The sequence below is a fragment of the Capra hircus genome, chromosome 13, assembly GCF_001704415.2.
Source record: "Capra hircus breed San Clemente chromosome 13, ASM170441v1, whole genome shotgun sequence".
Taxonomy (NCBI): Eukaryota; Metazoa; Chordata; class Mammalia; order Artiodactyla; family Bovidae; genus Capra; species Capra hircus.
The window spans coordinates 10,010,978-10,024,211 of record NC_030820.1 but is presented as its reverse complement, the minus strand read 5'-3'; the positions used below and the strand labels follow the sequence as shown (position 1 = coordinate 10,024,211).

General features: G+C 48.1%; 1 protein-coding gene across 5 annotated transcripts in view; it reads left to right on the top strand.

Moving 5' to 3' along the window:
* The window catches only part of KIF16B (kinesin family member 16B), a 301,307-nt gene that overhangs the window by 166,080 nt on the left and 121,993 nt on the right, over window positions 1–13,234 (top strand). The window lies entirely within an intron of this gene.

Sequence of the window (13,234 nt, the reverse complement as noted above, 5' to 3'; positions counted from 1 at the left end):
CAGTTTCCTACCTGGGAACCGGTTCCATGGCCCATTGCCCTCAGCTCAGCCCTTCTCACGAAGTCTAAATATCTTGTCCCTCAGCTCAGGTCAGTCCTCCTGTTTGTGGACAGTAGACATGCCTGGAAGGACTTTCTTCACTGTTGTAGGAGTTTAAAGCTGGAAGGGGGCCTTTCATCATGTTTCTGGATTCTCCTTTCTCTCGGCAAGCAGGCTGGAGCCCAGGTCTGGTTAGTAGGCCACTGGCTGCAGACTCCTGGGCCCCCTCTCCTTGCAGAACTCCTGGACGTGCACACAGGCCGGTCCCTTCTGTGTCAGCCCTTGCCAGCACTGTTCATGAAGCCTTTCCATCTTATGACAGGGTTACTGAGAAGGGTTGTGCTTTTTAGGTAAATCTGTCTTGGACTAACCCTTGGTGATCGGTAAGACCCCTGAAACATGAGAACAGTCTCAGAGCACCTGGGTTATTGGTACTTGGGAAGCTCATCAGGTTGTCGGTCTTTAATTAATTCCTCCCTGTGGTTTTAGCAGCAGCTTTCTACCACGACTGAGACTGCGTCTTTCACATGCTCACTTTATTTGGGTTTAATGTAACATGCAGGTGTTTAGGGTTGTCTTCAATTCAAGAAGCACGCTCCCATCTGTTCAGTGTTGTGGGGCTGCTTGAGTCTTTAGGGTGTGTAGCATGTTTACATGGGTGGATTTGTCTCCCCGCTTGAAACCCATTTCCTGTCCCAGGATTCAGGTACCAGCTTCATTGTCCTTGATGGTGGCAGCTTCGACTCTGAGTAGGCTTGACAGTAACACGTGACTGTTCCATGCCTCTGAAAACAGAAAGTGATCTGCATTCTGCCTGAGCTCTGGGACGCAGTGTTGCCAGCTGTGGGCCCCGCTCTCCCCGGCCTTGCAGATGGGATCTCCTCCAAACGTAGGAGACTATGCTGTTCTCTTAAAAGTGATGCTGTTTTGTTGTTTGCTTGTATTTAAGCTAAAGTGGTTTTTCTCAGTGTCTGTGAAATGTAGGTCAGAATGTAGTAGCTTCGCCCTCAGAACTTTTCAGTGATTTCTCCTGGTCTGAAACCTAAGATCCCAGGCCTCGGTGAACTGCCCCACCCTGTTGACAGCTCAGCTCTCCATCATCCATGCTGGACCTCACCCCACCCTTGCGCCTCTTGCTCTGGGCACCAGCCATTCCGTTTTTCCCACTTGGTCGCTCAGACTGCCTGGGCCAGTCATGCCTTTGGGGCTTCTCTGCTAGTCCCAGAGCCTGGCGTGCCTTTGCTGGTGTCGTCTGCCCGTCCTGAGGCGTAGTACACGCGGACTCCTCTGGGTGCTGTTCCTAACTTCCCTCCTCCTGTGGCTGTCTCACGGCTCATCGCTCCATCTCTGGCAGCCTCGTCTTGTTCTTTGTGATGCACACTTGTCTGTGAGCAGGTCCTTTCTCAGCCCCTCCTGAGAAGCAGGCATGGTTCTCCGCTTGGGGACACAGTTCCCGATAAGACCTCTGGTGGGCTTACAGGTCGCTCCAGGGGAGCAGCCATCACAGGTCATTTATGAATAATGGTAGAAAATGAAAATGAGATGAAAGTAGACTGCCTCGGGCAGTCCTAGATGGAGCGATCAGGAGAGGCCTCCTGAGGCGGGGACATTTCTTACAAGGCTCGTGCGGAGTGAGGATGATGCTTGTGTGACTGGAAGCGGGCAGGTGTCTCCAGGCAGAGGAAGAGGAAGCAAGCACGTGGCATCCAGCCAGGAGGTGGGGCGAGGGCAGAGCAGATGGGTGCAGTCACCAGAAGGTGGGATGCCAGGAGGGCAGGGGGCCAGCTGATGTGGGCCTTGGAGACCCCCGGAAAGAGTTTGGCTGTTTCCAAAGAGTGCGGGGAAGCTGTTAGATGTCTTTAAGCAGTAGAGGAACATGAAGATTAAATTAGTGCAGATGTTAGCACCTGCAGCATTTGGAGAAGGTGGTGTGGAGCGAGAGACCACTTAGGAAGCTGCTGCTTTAGTCCAGGTGGGAGGTCCCAGCGGCTTGGGTCTGGGTGATCATCATGGAGATGGAGCATCGTGGAGTTGAGGGCTGTCCCAGGCTTCGGATTTAACAGTTGGGCAGATGGCAAACCTGCTTCTGAGGTGAGAGCTGCAGGAATGACCCCCCTGGGCTGGCATGGGTGAGAGTTCAGTCTGTGTATCTTTGCTATTAGGTTGGGAATTTTTAGAGGTCAGAGGCTGGTCTTACTAATTTCTATATTCTATAGTGTCATTCACATAACAGGCTTGATGAGTGTTTAGCAAACAGATTAAGAATGAATTTATAGTGCGATTCACATGTCCTTGGGGCTTCCCTGATAGCTCAGTTGGTAAAGAATCCGCCTGCAGTTCAGGAAAGCCCAATTCAGTTCCTGGGTCGGGAAGATCCCCTGGAGAAGGGATAGGCTCCCCATGCCAGTATTCTTGGGCTTCCCTTATGGCTCAGCTGGTAAAGAATCCACCTGCAATGCAGAAGATCTGGGTTCGATCTCTGGGTTGGGAAGATCCCCTGGAGAAGGGAAGGGCTACCCACTCCAGTATTCTGGCCTAGAGAATTCCACGGACTGTATAGTCCATGGGGTCGTAAAGAGTCAGACATGACTGAGCGACTTTCCCTTCACTTTGCGTATGTCCTTTGTGGGGGAGAAGGTTTTTCACTACTTCTCTGGGCACGTGTGTTCCTAATGATGGAAAATGGCACATCGTGCAAAGGAATGTGAATCTGAGGCACAGGTCAGTTCCAGAATGACACTGCAACGGGTGCAGTAACCTCAAGCTCATGTTCAAGATCCTCAGGCCAAAGGTGGGAAGAGGGCCTCATGAAGAAGTGAAGACTTGGCCCAGGCAGTCTGAGGACACAGTGAGAATCGGTCTGTGGTTGGCTGAGGAAACGGAGTGGACGCAGCTGTGGTGACCCGTTCACCCGTGCATCTCGCATCTGCCACCTCTGCAGCGCTCATCTGTACCAATTCAAACTCAGATGACTTGATACTTCATCATACCTTCATTCCCCTGATTCTAGCTGCCCCCTCCAATTGCCACTGGCTACAGAGAACTGTGACCCATGAATTAAAACATAATTGGAGAAAAGTCACTGCCTCTGATTTATGGGAAGCAGACACCCTGTACAGTTTATCTGCTCCAGGAACTCGGCAAAACAAAGTAGGAATAAAGCTGCGCTGGGTTGTTTGGATCTTCTTTTATGTAACAGGTGTAAATTTGTTGTCATTTAGTCACTAAGTCGTGTCCAACTCTTTGCGACCCCGTGGACTGTAGCCTGCCAGCCTCTGCTGTCCATGGGATTTCCCAGGCCAGAATACTGGAGTGGGTTGTGATTTCCTTCTCCAGGAGATCTTTCTGACACAGGGATCGAACCTTCGTCTCCTGTGTTGCAGGCAGGTGCGTTATCACTGAGCCACCTGGGAAGCCTTGCAGATACAAACACCTGTGACCGAGGTTAAGCGCCGCGGGATGAATGGAAAGGGGGGCTTCTCCCTGTCTCCTGTGCAGTCTCATTGCGGTAGCAACACGCAGCCAGTGCTGAGTCGCCAGGGCCCCTGGCAGGAGGAGGTTGTGTGGAAGGCACAGCAGGGCTCTGAGGAGGCATGGGTGGTGGCTCCATCTAACCTAGCACTTCCTTCTCCATAGCTGAGGATGTGAAGATGCTGGAAGTCTGTAAGATGCCTCATCTCGGAGAATAAAGCTCAGGTCGAACACTGAGCAGAAATTTAGCCCTGGATGCTCGTCAGGCAGAACCTCAGGTCGCTCCCCTCAGTTCTGTTTGAGGAGGTCCTATCCTGTCCAGTGAACTGGATCGTGTGCTGGGCCCTGAGAGGTCTGCAGGAAGAGAAAGTTTTGCCCTGGAGAGTAGATGCTCTGGGGGAGGAAACTAGGTGAGTGCTGGCAGGAGTCGTGCTGAGTGCTACACGAGGTAAGAAGATTCTGCAGGTCGGGGCCTGGCTGGGGAGTGCTCTGAAAACCAAGCCAGGATGTGTGCAGTTTTCTTTGATAAACACGGCTGTTCTTTGAGGAGATGCACTTTGGCAGGATGGGGCAGGAGAGATGGCAGCTCAGGTTCTGCTGGCATGTTCTTCAGCACCTGTGTGCAGGTAACATTTTCACAGGTTCTGGTAGGTGTGCTTAGAATAAGGATTGTGATTAAAACGTATGGCCCAAAATACAGCAGAGAATTGTTTTCTCTGTACTCGTAAGCAGATGCGATCTCATTTCTTCATTCCTTTTTAAAATTGTGCTAAGATGAATCCGCCTGCCAGTGTAGGAGGTGCAGGAGACACAGATGTGATGCCTGGGTTGGGAAGCTCCCCTGGAGAAGGAAAGGGCAGCCCACTCTAGTATTCTTGCCCGGGCAGTCCTCTGGGCAGGGGGGCCTGGCAGGCTACAGTCCATGGGGTCAAAGAGCTGGTCACAACTAAGCACGTACACACACAAGATGCACTTAACATGAAATTTGCCATCTTAACCATTTTAAGGGAACAGCAGTATTAAGTGTGCTACGTCATTGCAGCTAACCTCCAAAACTCCATTGCTATAAAACTGAAACTCTGTACCCATTAAATGATTTTCCAACCCCCGTCCCCCCCGCCCCCCCGTCACCCTGGCAACCACCATTCTGTTATCTGTCTCTACTCTAGGTACCTCGTATCAGTGGATTCATACAGTATTTTTTTTTGTGACTGGCATATTTTGTGTAGTATAATGTCTTCAGAGTACATTCCATTTTGTAACAGGTATCAAAATTTCTTTCTTTTTAAGGCCAAGTAACATCCTGTTGCATGTATATGTCATATCTTACATATTCATTCATCTGTCGGCGGACACTTGGGTTGTTTCCCCTGTTGGCAGTTGTGAAAACAATTATTTTCTGTGTTTTCTTTTTTTTTTTTTTTTTTTTGGTTTTAGATAGTGGCCACCCTAATGGGCATGAGATGTTACCACATTGTGGTTTTTCTTCACTCTGTTCTTCTTCCATATTCTCAAGAATATCCTATCTGGAAAATAGTGTTTTTAAATACAGAAAGATGAAAAATCTCAAGGTCTGCTTCCCTAGTAAGTACAGTAAATAACTAATGAGTTTCAGTCTGAATCAGACATGGAACAACAGACTGATTCCAAATTGGGAAAGGAGTATGTCCACGCTGTATATTGTCACCCTGCTTATTTAACTTATATGCAGAGTACATCATGTGAAATGCCAGGCTGAAGGAAGCACAAGCTGGAATCAAGATTGCAGGGAGAAATATCAATAACCTCAGATATGCAGATGACACCACCCTTATGGCAGAAAGCAAAGAAGAACTAAAGAGCCTCTTGATGAAAGTGAAAGAGAAGAGTGAAAAAGCTGGCTTAAAACTCAACATTCAGAAAATGAAGATCATGGCATCCAGTCCCATCACTTCATGGCAAATAGATGGGGAAACAATAGAAACAGTGAGAGACTTTATTTTGGGGGGCTCCAAAATCACTGTAGATGGTGACTGCAGCCATGAAATTGAAAGGCATTTGCTCTTTAGAAGAAAAGCTGTGATCAACCTAAATAGCATATTAAAAAGCAGAGACATTACTTTGCTGATAAATGTTCATCTAATCAAAGGTGTGGTTTTTTCCAGTAGTCATGTATGTGAGAGCTGGACTATAAAGAAAGCTGAGCACTGAAGAGTTGATGCTTTTGAACTGTGTTGTTGGAGAAGACTCTTGAGAGTCCCTGGGGCTGCAAGGAGATCCACCTAGTCAATCCTAAAGGAAATCAGCCCTGAATATTCATTGGAAAGACTAATGCTGAAGCTGAGACTCCAATCCTTTGGCCACCTGATGCAAAGAGCTGACTCATTTGAAAAGACCCTGATGCTGGGAAAGATTGAGGGCAGGAGAAGGGGCCAACAGAGGATGAGATGGTTCAGTGCTATTACTGGCTTGATGGACATGAATTTGAGCAAGCTCTGGGAGTTGGTGATAGACAGGGAGGCCTGGTGTGCTACAGTACATGGGGCCACATAGAGTCAGACACAACTGAGTGACTAAATTGCACTGTCTGACAAGGACAGATCCAGGGATCCTGATGACCCCCTTCAAGCCCTGCCAAGTTCAGTTCAACCAGCTCACTTGCAGATATCTCAAACCCAGTCCATGGGGTTTGGATCTAGGAAGTCAAGGAGAGATGTGTTCATAATGGCACAGAGATGGAACAGTGAAGGGTGCTGGGGGCACTGCAGGAAGGGAATGGAGGGGAGCTTGAACTGAGATATCAGTGGAAGGAGCCTAGAGGCAGGCTCGGGCTGCAGAGGCGCCCTGAGCAGGAAGTGATGAGGCCTGGGTGGGTAATGGGATGTGGGCAGGAAAGAAGGAAAAGCCATTGGCGTCCGTCTTCTGGTTTTAGTAGTTGGTTTGGTGTTGCTAGCTCCCCAGCAGAAAGGCGGATATAGGAGGAGAGGCAGGGAGGACAGTGAGCCCTGCCTTAGAAACCTGGGCCCTGGCTGTGCACTTCCTTCCAGGAGGGACTGCCTGTGAGCTTGGGGTCAGCCACTAGCTCCCTTAGGGGTGTGGGGTCTGGTCCACCTGTCTCAGGCCCCAGGGAAGGCGGGTCCCTTGCATCCCCTCAGCTGCTGAGTGAGGGCCCTTGTTTGTCCACCCTGAGCTGGGGCTCAGACCCCTTGGTGTGTGAGCGCGTGCACTGGGCAGATTTTGGTAAAGCCTGGCAGGAGTCAGGGCGCCGGACACTTGGACTCCTCTGGGCTGACTCTGCATTCGCGCTGCTGTGCAGCTCACCCGGCCCTGGCTGCACGCCTCCTCCTCCTGGCAGAAGTCCACGTCCCCCCGCCCTGGGCTCTGTCCCACAGGCTTCAGCAGACACATGCAGAGTTCGGGGTCCCTTACCCTGTATTTGCCTTGTTGCCTCTCTTAGGACCGGTCTGGTGCTGGGGTCCTGCCCTGGTTGGATCCAGGGTATCCGAAGTGTGACGGCATCAGCGAAGAGATTTAGAGAGAGAGATAAAGAAAGGATGTTGCAGATAAGAAAATAGAGGAGAGAAAGAGGCTGATACTCCTTTGTTTACGCAGAAAGCTAATAAAGCCCCAAGACAAGGGACTTGTCTGTTCACGGAGGCCGCAGGCGCCCTCCCGGTCTCCCAGGGGAGTGAAGATGCAGAGCGCCTTCCCGTTCACGTCTTAGAAGCCCAGGCAGATAAGTGAATGCAGAGAGCCTCTATGCTCCAAGGGATCAGCCTGAAAAAGAGAGCAAGAGAGAGAAAGAAAGAGAGAGAGAGAAAGAAAAACATGGGGAGACCAAGCTTCTTTGGTGAGCGAGGCCCCTAACTTTATTTTCGAAAGGGACTTTTATACCTTGACTTGTACGTAGAGGGAAATGAAAGATACAAGGTCATGCAGGATCAGCCCAAACACTCCAGCCGTTTTGCCCTTATTGAATCCAGGATTTTTTCTGCAAATCTTTCCCATAAACACTGTTGTGTACATTATCTTTTGGCCTTGGAGGCCTGTGGACATTTTATGATCCTCTTTTGATAAAGGCTGTTCAACCAGAAAACTTATTTTCCCTTGAAATGTTTTTTCTTTATATTTCTAATCTATGTCAGCCTCAGAAAGTATCAAACAGAGTTACATTCTCACGGAGCAAAGGTGCAGCGAGTTACAACTAAGAAAGAACCAATTAGCTCAAAGGTCTGATGTGGTTAAATTCAAGGCTACTATTTGTTTTTCTTACATTCCACATATGTTAACTAATGCACTCCCAGGTGCACAATGGATAAGGGATATGGGAACTTGGCAGCAAGCATTGGCTCAACAGTAAAATCCTACACCAGCACTACTCTAATAGTTTTTAACTCTTTGAAAGATTCTATATTTTTAGAATATTTTAGGCTTCCTGTGCCTCTCACAGTTGGGAGGCTGTAAATAATCACATGCGTAGCTGCAAGAGTCTGGATAAACCTATCAGACAAGCTAGAAAGCCATCTGAGGGGGTTGATTTGAATATTTCTTTCATGTCCAGGAGACTTATTAACTAAAGCCCTAAGTTAACTTTTTCCAGAAAAAGGTGGTCAGGGATAGCCCCCTGTTAATGTCAGAAGAGTTGGTGAAAGACATAAAATAGTAAGACAGACAGATTCCGGTTTTGGGTAGATGCTTGAACAGGTCCAGGGGGTCCGTCGAGTCCTGAAGCCTTGATTATCAGATCTCTTCCGCATGACCTTGTCATGGGTGGGATCTCCCGTGCTGGCTCCCGGCAGTCTGGGATTAGCATTCTCTTTTTGCTTTTAAACTTTCCCCTCTTAGGTGAACTAGCTTTCTGCCTTTCTGATTCCCTAATGCTTAGTATTAGCTTAATAAAGTCAGCTACCCCGAAGCACGCCTCTCCCCCTCCATCCCCCCACCGACACACACACCCTCTCTTCTTAGTTCCTCTCTCATTAAAGCGTCACGAACACCTCTTTGTAAAGATGCTGGGTTATTGAGTTTGAGCTACCCCTTTCCCTTGAGCACCAGCGGCTTTCCTGCCTCTTGAGAGAAATCTCAGCTCGCTCTGTGCATCGGGAAACTTTTTCTCCCTGAATTGGCTCCATACAGGGCCTCTGCCTCTCCAGCTCCCCACTTCCAGTCTCCCACCTCCTCTTCCAACAAGTTCATCCTGAGAAGCATGCTGCTCCTCATCGTGGAGAATGTTCGGGAGGGGCTTTCCTCTTTAAGCGGCCAGCATGGTCAGTCTGTGAGAAGCAGCTGACCTTCTGGAGTCATCAGGACTCCCTTGGTCGTGCACGGGATTCCTGGTTTCCTCTTGAGGTGACACTGGGTTGGGGGGCCACTTGTGGACTTGGCCCTGGAACCTGCCCAGCCTGGGGCCACAGGATGGCGCTCACTGCAATCCCCCCTGTTAACCCTTCGTGGTGACCCCAGCATGGGGCCTAGCCCTCAGTTCCTCTGGGATGCCCTCCAGGCCCCAACCACAGTCACCCATTTGTCCACTACTATCATCTTCTGTCACTTTCTGCCTTGAAATTTATGCTTTGGTTTAAGTGGACAGAACATCTTTCACAGCTCTCTCCAGGCCAAGTCCATCTATAAAACCTACAAAACCTGCCCACTCTCCTTCCCACGGCCAGTCCTCTTCGTCTTCCAGGGTGCGTAGGGGAGTTGTGTCCTCAGAGGCATTCTGTGTGTCTCCAGATTGAGCTCAGTGCTTCCCCTTCATTCTCTGCCAGGTGTCTGGCTCACACCTTTATCACCATAGCTCTTCCCAGGTTCATGTCATGAATGCTTTTGCCTGCTTGCCCACCAGGCTTCCTGAGAGCAGGAGCCATGCCTTACTCATCTTTGAGTCTCCAGCATCTTGCATGTAGTGAGCACGTCACAGATGTTACCCGAGATGGAGACTTGGCAGCAGCAGGAGGTGTGTCTGCTCATAGGTGTCCAGGGGCCTTGTGCCTCAGATGGTCCCACACTAGAGTCTTCAGTGTAGCTGGGCCTCATCTTTGTGAGCCTGTCCTGCACACAGATGTACTTCTTACACATTGTGTGGCTTTCTTAACTGTTACACATTCATATATCTTTTGGTTCCCTCGGTATCATGTAGATCTGAGTATGTTTATTGCAGTAGGTTAAAATGTTTGTTACTTAGCATCCAGTGCCTATTAGAGCAGAGCTCTCTGGAAGAATTAAATATGGTTTGCGAATGATTATATCCAGTAAGACTCAACTCATCTTCGAAGCACCTGGTCTCAACAGGCAGCCTAGTAGTTCTCCAAAGAGAATTTTTCTCCAAAAACCCATGCTGTGCATCACAGCAAGATTTCAACTTTTAAGAAGTGACGTCTTTGTTACCCAAGAACATTTTATTGGCCCAAGTGGGCACATGGCGTTGGGTATGTCGTGTCCAAGGTCCTTGTTTGGGAACTGACTGCTGGCCTACATCGCTGGCTTTCTGGAAGCCAGGATTTGCGTGCACACATGGGTGGTGCCTGGTGCCAGAGGATTTTTGGAGGAGATGAGCAGCCCAGGGACTTCCTTCGGGAGGGAGCTCCACTTTGGAGAAGTGCCCAGCCAGGGTCTTTGCCAGAAAACAGTTTCACTGCAGGGAAAGCATTCCTCCTCAGTGGCCCAGTGTCTTTTAAGAAGAAACCAAGCCCACTCCTCAGGTGTCCTCTGTCTCACTCTGAGGCTGTAAACAGGCTACTAACTTGGCAGAGTGTGGGCACTTTCACAGCTTTTAGAAAGTGCTCAAAGCAAAATTATATGCATTCCAAGTTCATTTCAGTTTTGAAAGTAAAAAGAAAATTTTATTTGTGCATTAGCACAAATTTTTATTTAAGCACTAGCTAGTGGGGAACCTGTATGAATGGATATACTGTATATGGAGAATTAAATTCTGAAGGGGAAAAATGCCTAGGTTTCAAATCCAGTTGGACCAAAAATACCTAAAGTCAAAAATCACACCTGTGTTTGGCAAGTGGTCCAGGGAGCTTCATGGAGTGTAGTGTTGGGATGGGATTGGTGGGCGTCAAGGCCAGCTCAGGAGCTGTGCATGGCCCCGACTCTGAAGGTGGTCTCAAGTCAAGTCACCGACATCAGGGGATGAGGACAGATGAGTGATGATTTTTTTGAAAAATTTTTTTTGATGTGGACCATTTTTAAAGTCTTTATTGAATTTGTTGCAATATCATTTCTGTATTATGTTTTGGTATTTTGGCCACAAGGCATGTAGGATATTAGCTCCCTGACCAGGGATCGAACCCGCACCTTCTGCTTCGGAAGGAGGTCTTTTTTTTTTTTAATTTAATTATTCATTTATTTTACTTTACAATATTTTATTGGTTTTGCTGTACATTGACTTGAATCTGCCATGAGTGAACATGTGTTCCCCATCCTGAACCCCCCTCCCACCTCCTTCCCCATCCCATCCCTCTGGGTCATCCCAGTGCACCAGCCCCAAGCACCCCGTATCATCCATCAAACCTGGACTGGCGATTCGTTTCACATAGGATAATATACATGTTTCAATGCCATTCTCCAAGATCATCCCACCCTCGCCCTCTCCCACAGAGTCCAAAAGACTGTTCAATACATCTGTGTCTCTTTTGCTGTCTGGCATACAGGGTTATCGTTACCTTCTTTCTAAATTCCATATATATGCATTAGTATACTGTATTGGTGTTTTTCTTTCTGGCTTACTTCACTCTGTATAATCAGCTCCAGTTTCAGAGAAGTCTTGACCACTGGACCACCAGGGAAGTCCCTGAGAGATGATTATTTTTAACCTGACTTTTTATTTTCATGTGTTCATTATGGAAAATTTAGAAATCACCAACAAGCAAGAAAGAAATTATTGCAGTGAACATGTTGCCGTGAATTCTAGCCTGTACTTCTGTTCGCCCCACTGTCTAGTCACGTCTTTCTCTGTGTGTGTATGTGTACATATGTGTACTTTTATATTTCTATGCATTTGTATGTGTTCTTTTGCCAGATGGGTTCACACTGGGCTTGTGAGAGTTTTTTGCCCTTACGTATCTTTTCCTCTTCGTATGTGTTATCCTCTATCGTTTTAAGTCCATGTGTGAATCCTTTGTATGGCCGTTCCATACCTCACTTACCTTCTGTTGGTAGGTGTTTCTGTTGTGTAGTTTGGCGCTATGATGAGCAATTGGGGTGAACACATTTGTAGCTAAATCTTTGTGCTGATCCATGAGTATTGCTTCCTCAAGGGAGAAAAAAGTAGAATGGAATTACCAGGCCAGAGGGTATATATAATATGTCCTAAGGCTCCTAATATACACTCACAAACTGTTCTATAGGATGGTTGTACATATCACCACTATTCATTTCCTACCAATATCATCTGAAAGTTTCCCTTTGCTTGCAAACTCGAGAGGAATCCTTTGGAAGTGTAGACTATGTCAGTACGAGCACAGCCTTCTGGGTGCAGCTCTTGGCTGTCTTCACAACAGCCAGGGAGTAGGGAATCCCCCCTAGCAGGGGCTCTCTCTGCAAGCGTGTTCCGAGCATCCTGGTCAGCAGCAGGGATCCAGCAGGCTCTGGTTTGTCCTGTGCTGAGCTCCATGCTGTGTGTGGTTAGCTCCAGCCTTCTGCTCTTTTCAGGTTGAGTCGGGATGGGATTTTGGAATGTAAAGCCAGAAGGAGCTAGATTCTGAATGAAGAGTCCTCAAGATTGCGATGCAGAAAGCCAGAGGCACTCAGACGCTGGTGCAGACTTTTTTTTTTTTTCTTTTAAATTTTTATTTTTACTTTATTTTACTTTACAATACTGTATTGGTTTTGCCATACATTGACATGAATCCACCACGGGTGTACCTGCGTTCCCAAACATGAACCCCCCTCCCGCCTCCCTCCCCATAACATCTCTCTGGGTCATCACCGTGTGGTGCAGACTTCTTACCAGCAGACAGTGATTGTAGGAAAAGCAAGTGGTTTCATTTTCTGTCCTCTCTCCAGCCCCTTCCTGGTTTCTTCCTTAGACTCTCCCCCCTCATTTCTTTCCGCCTTCCCTCCCACTCCCCTTACCTTCTTTCAACGGGAAGGATAAGTGCATCACACCAGGGAAAGAGTAAGGAGACATCAGTAACAAGGTGTGTTCTTCTGTCTGCTGAGCTTAGCTTCCCTCTTGATGCCCGTTAGCAGGATCTAATCTGTTCACTCAGCACCCAGCGTAGCACTTTACTCGCCATGTAATACACGTGGACTAGGTTTTCCCCTTAATTCGTACCCCATGTAGAAAGCACTTGAGAAATAGCTGGTCATAGCGGGAGATGCCCTTGGGAAGACCTGCACCTTCAGGCGTGATCACGCCCTTACTGGGGATCCTGGGAGGGACGATCACATTGCTCGTGGACACAGTGTCCTGCCACCCCCATTTATCTCTGTTCTTCCCTCTCACTCTCTGAGGCTTTAAACATTGTTTTATCTTTTCTTTTTTTCCTTGCTTGACCTTGAGCGTGAAAGTTTTACACGTGTAGTTGGAAATACTTCTGTTGCTGGTGATTTGGTAGTTAGTCTGTGTTTTAGCTGATGTGTTTTGTACTGTGTCTCTGCTGGTTTATTTTATTGGGCTTTCTATTTTTCAGAAGTTTGCCTTGCTACAAGGCTGACTTCCTTTTCCCACCTCTGGTCTCAGTGGTGTCACTTTTTCATGGACCATTTACTCACTTGGCAGTTGCCGTAGAGCACC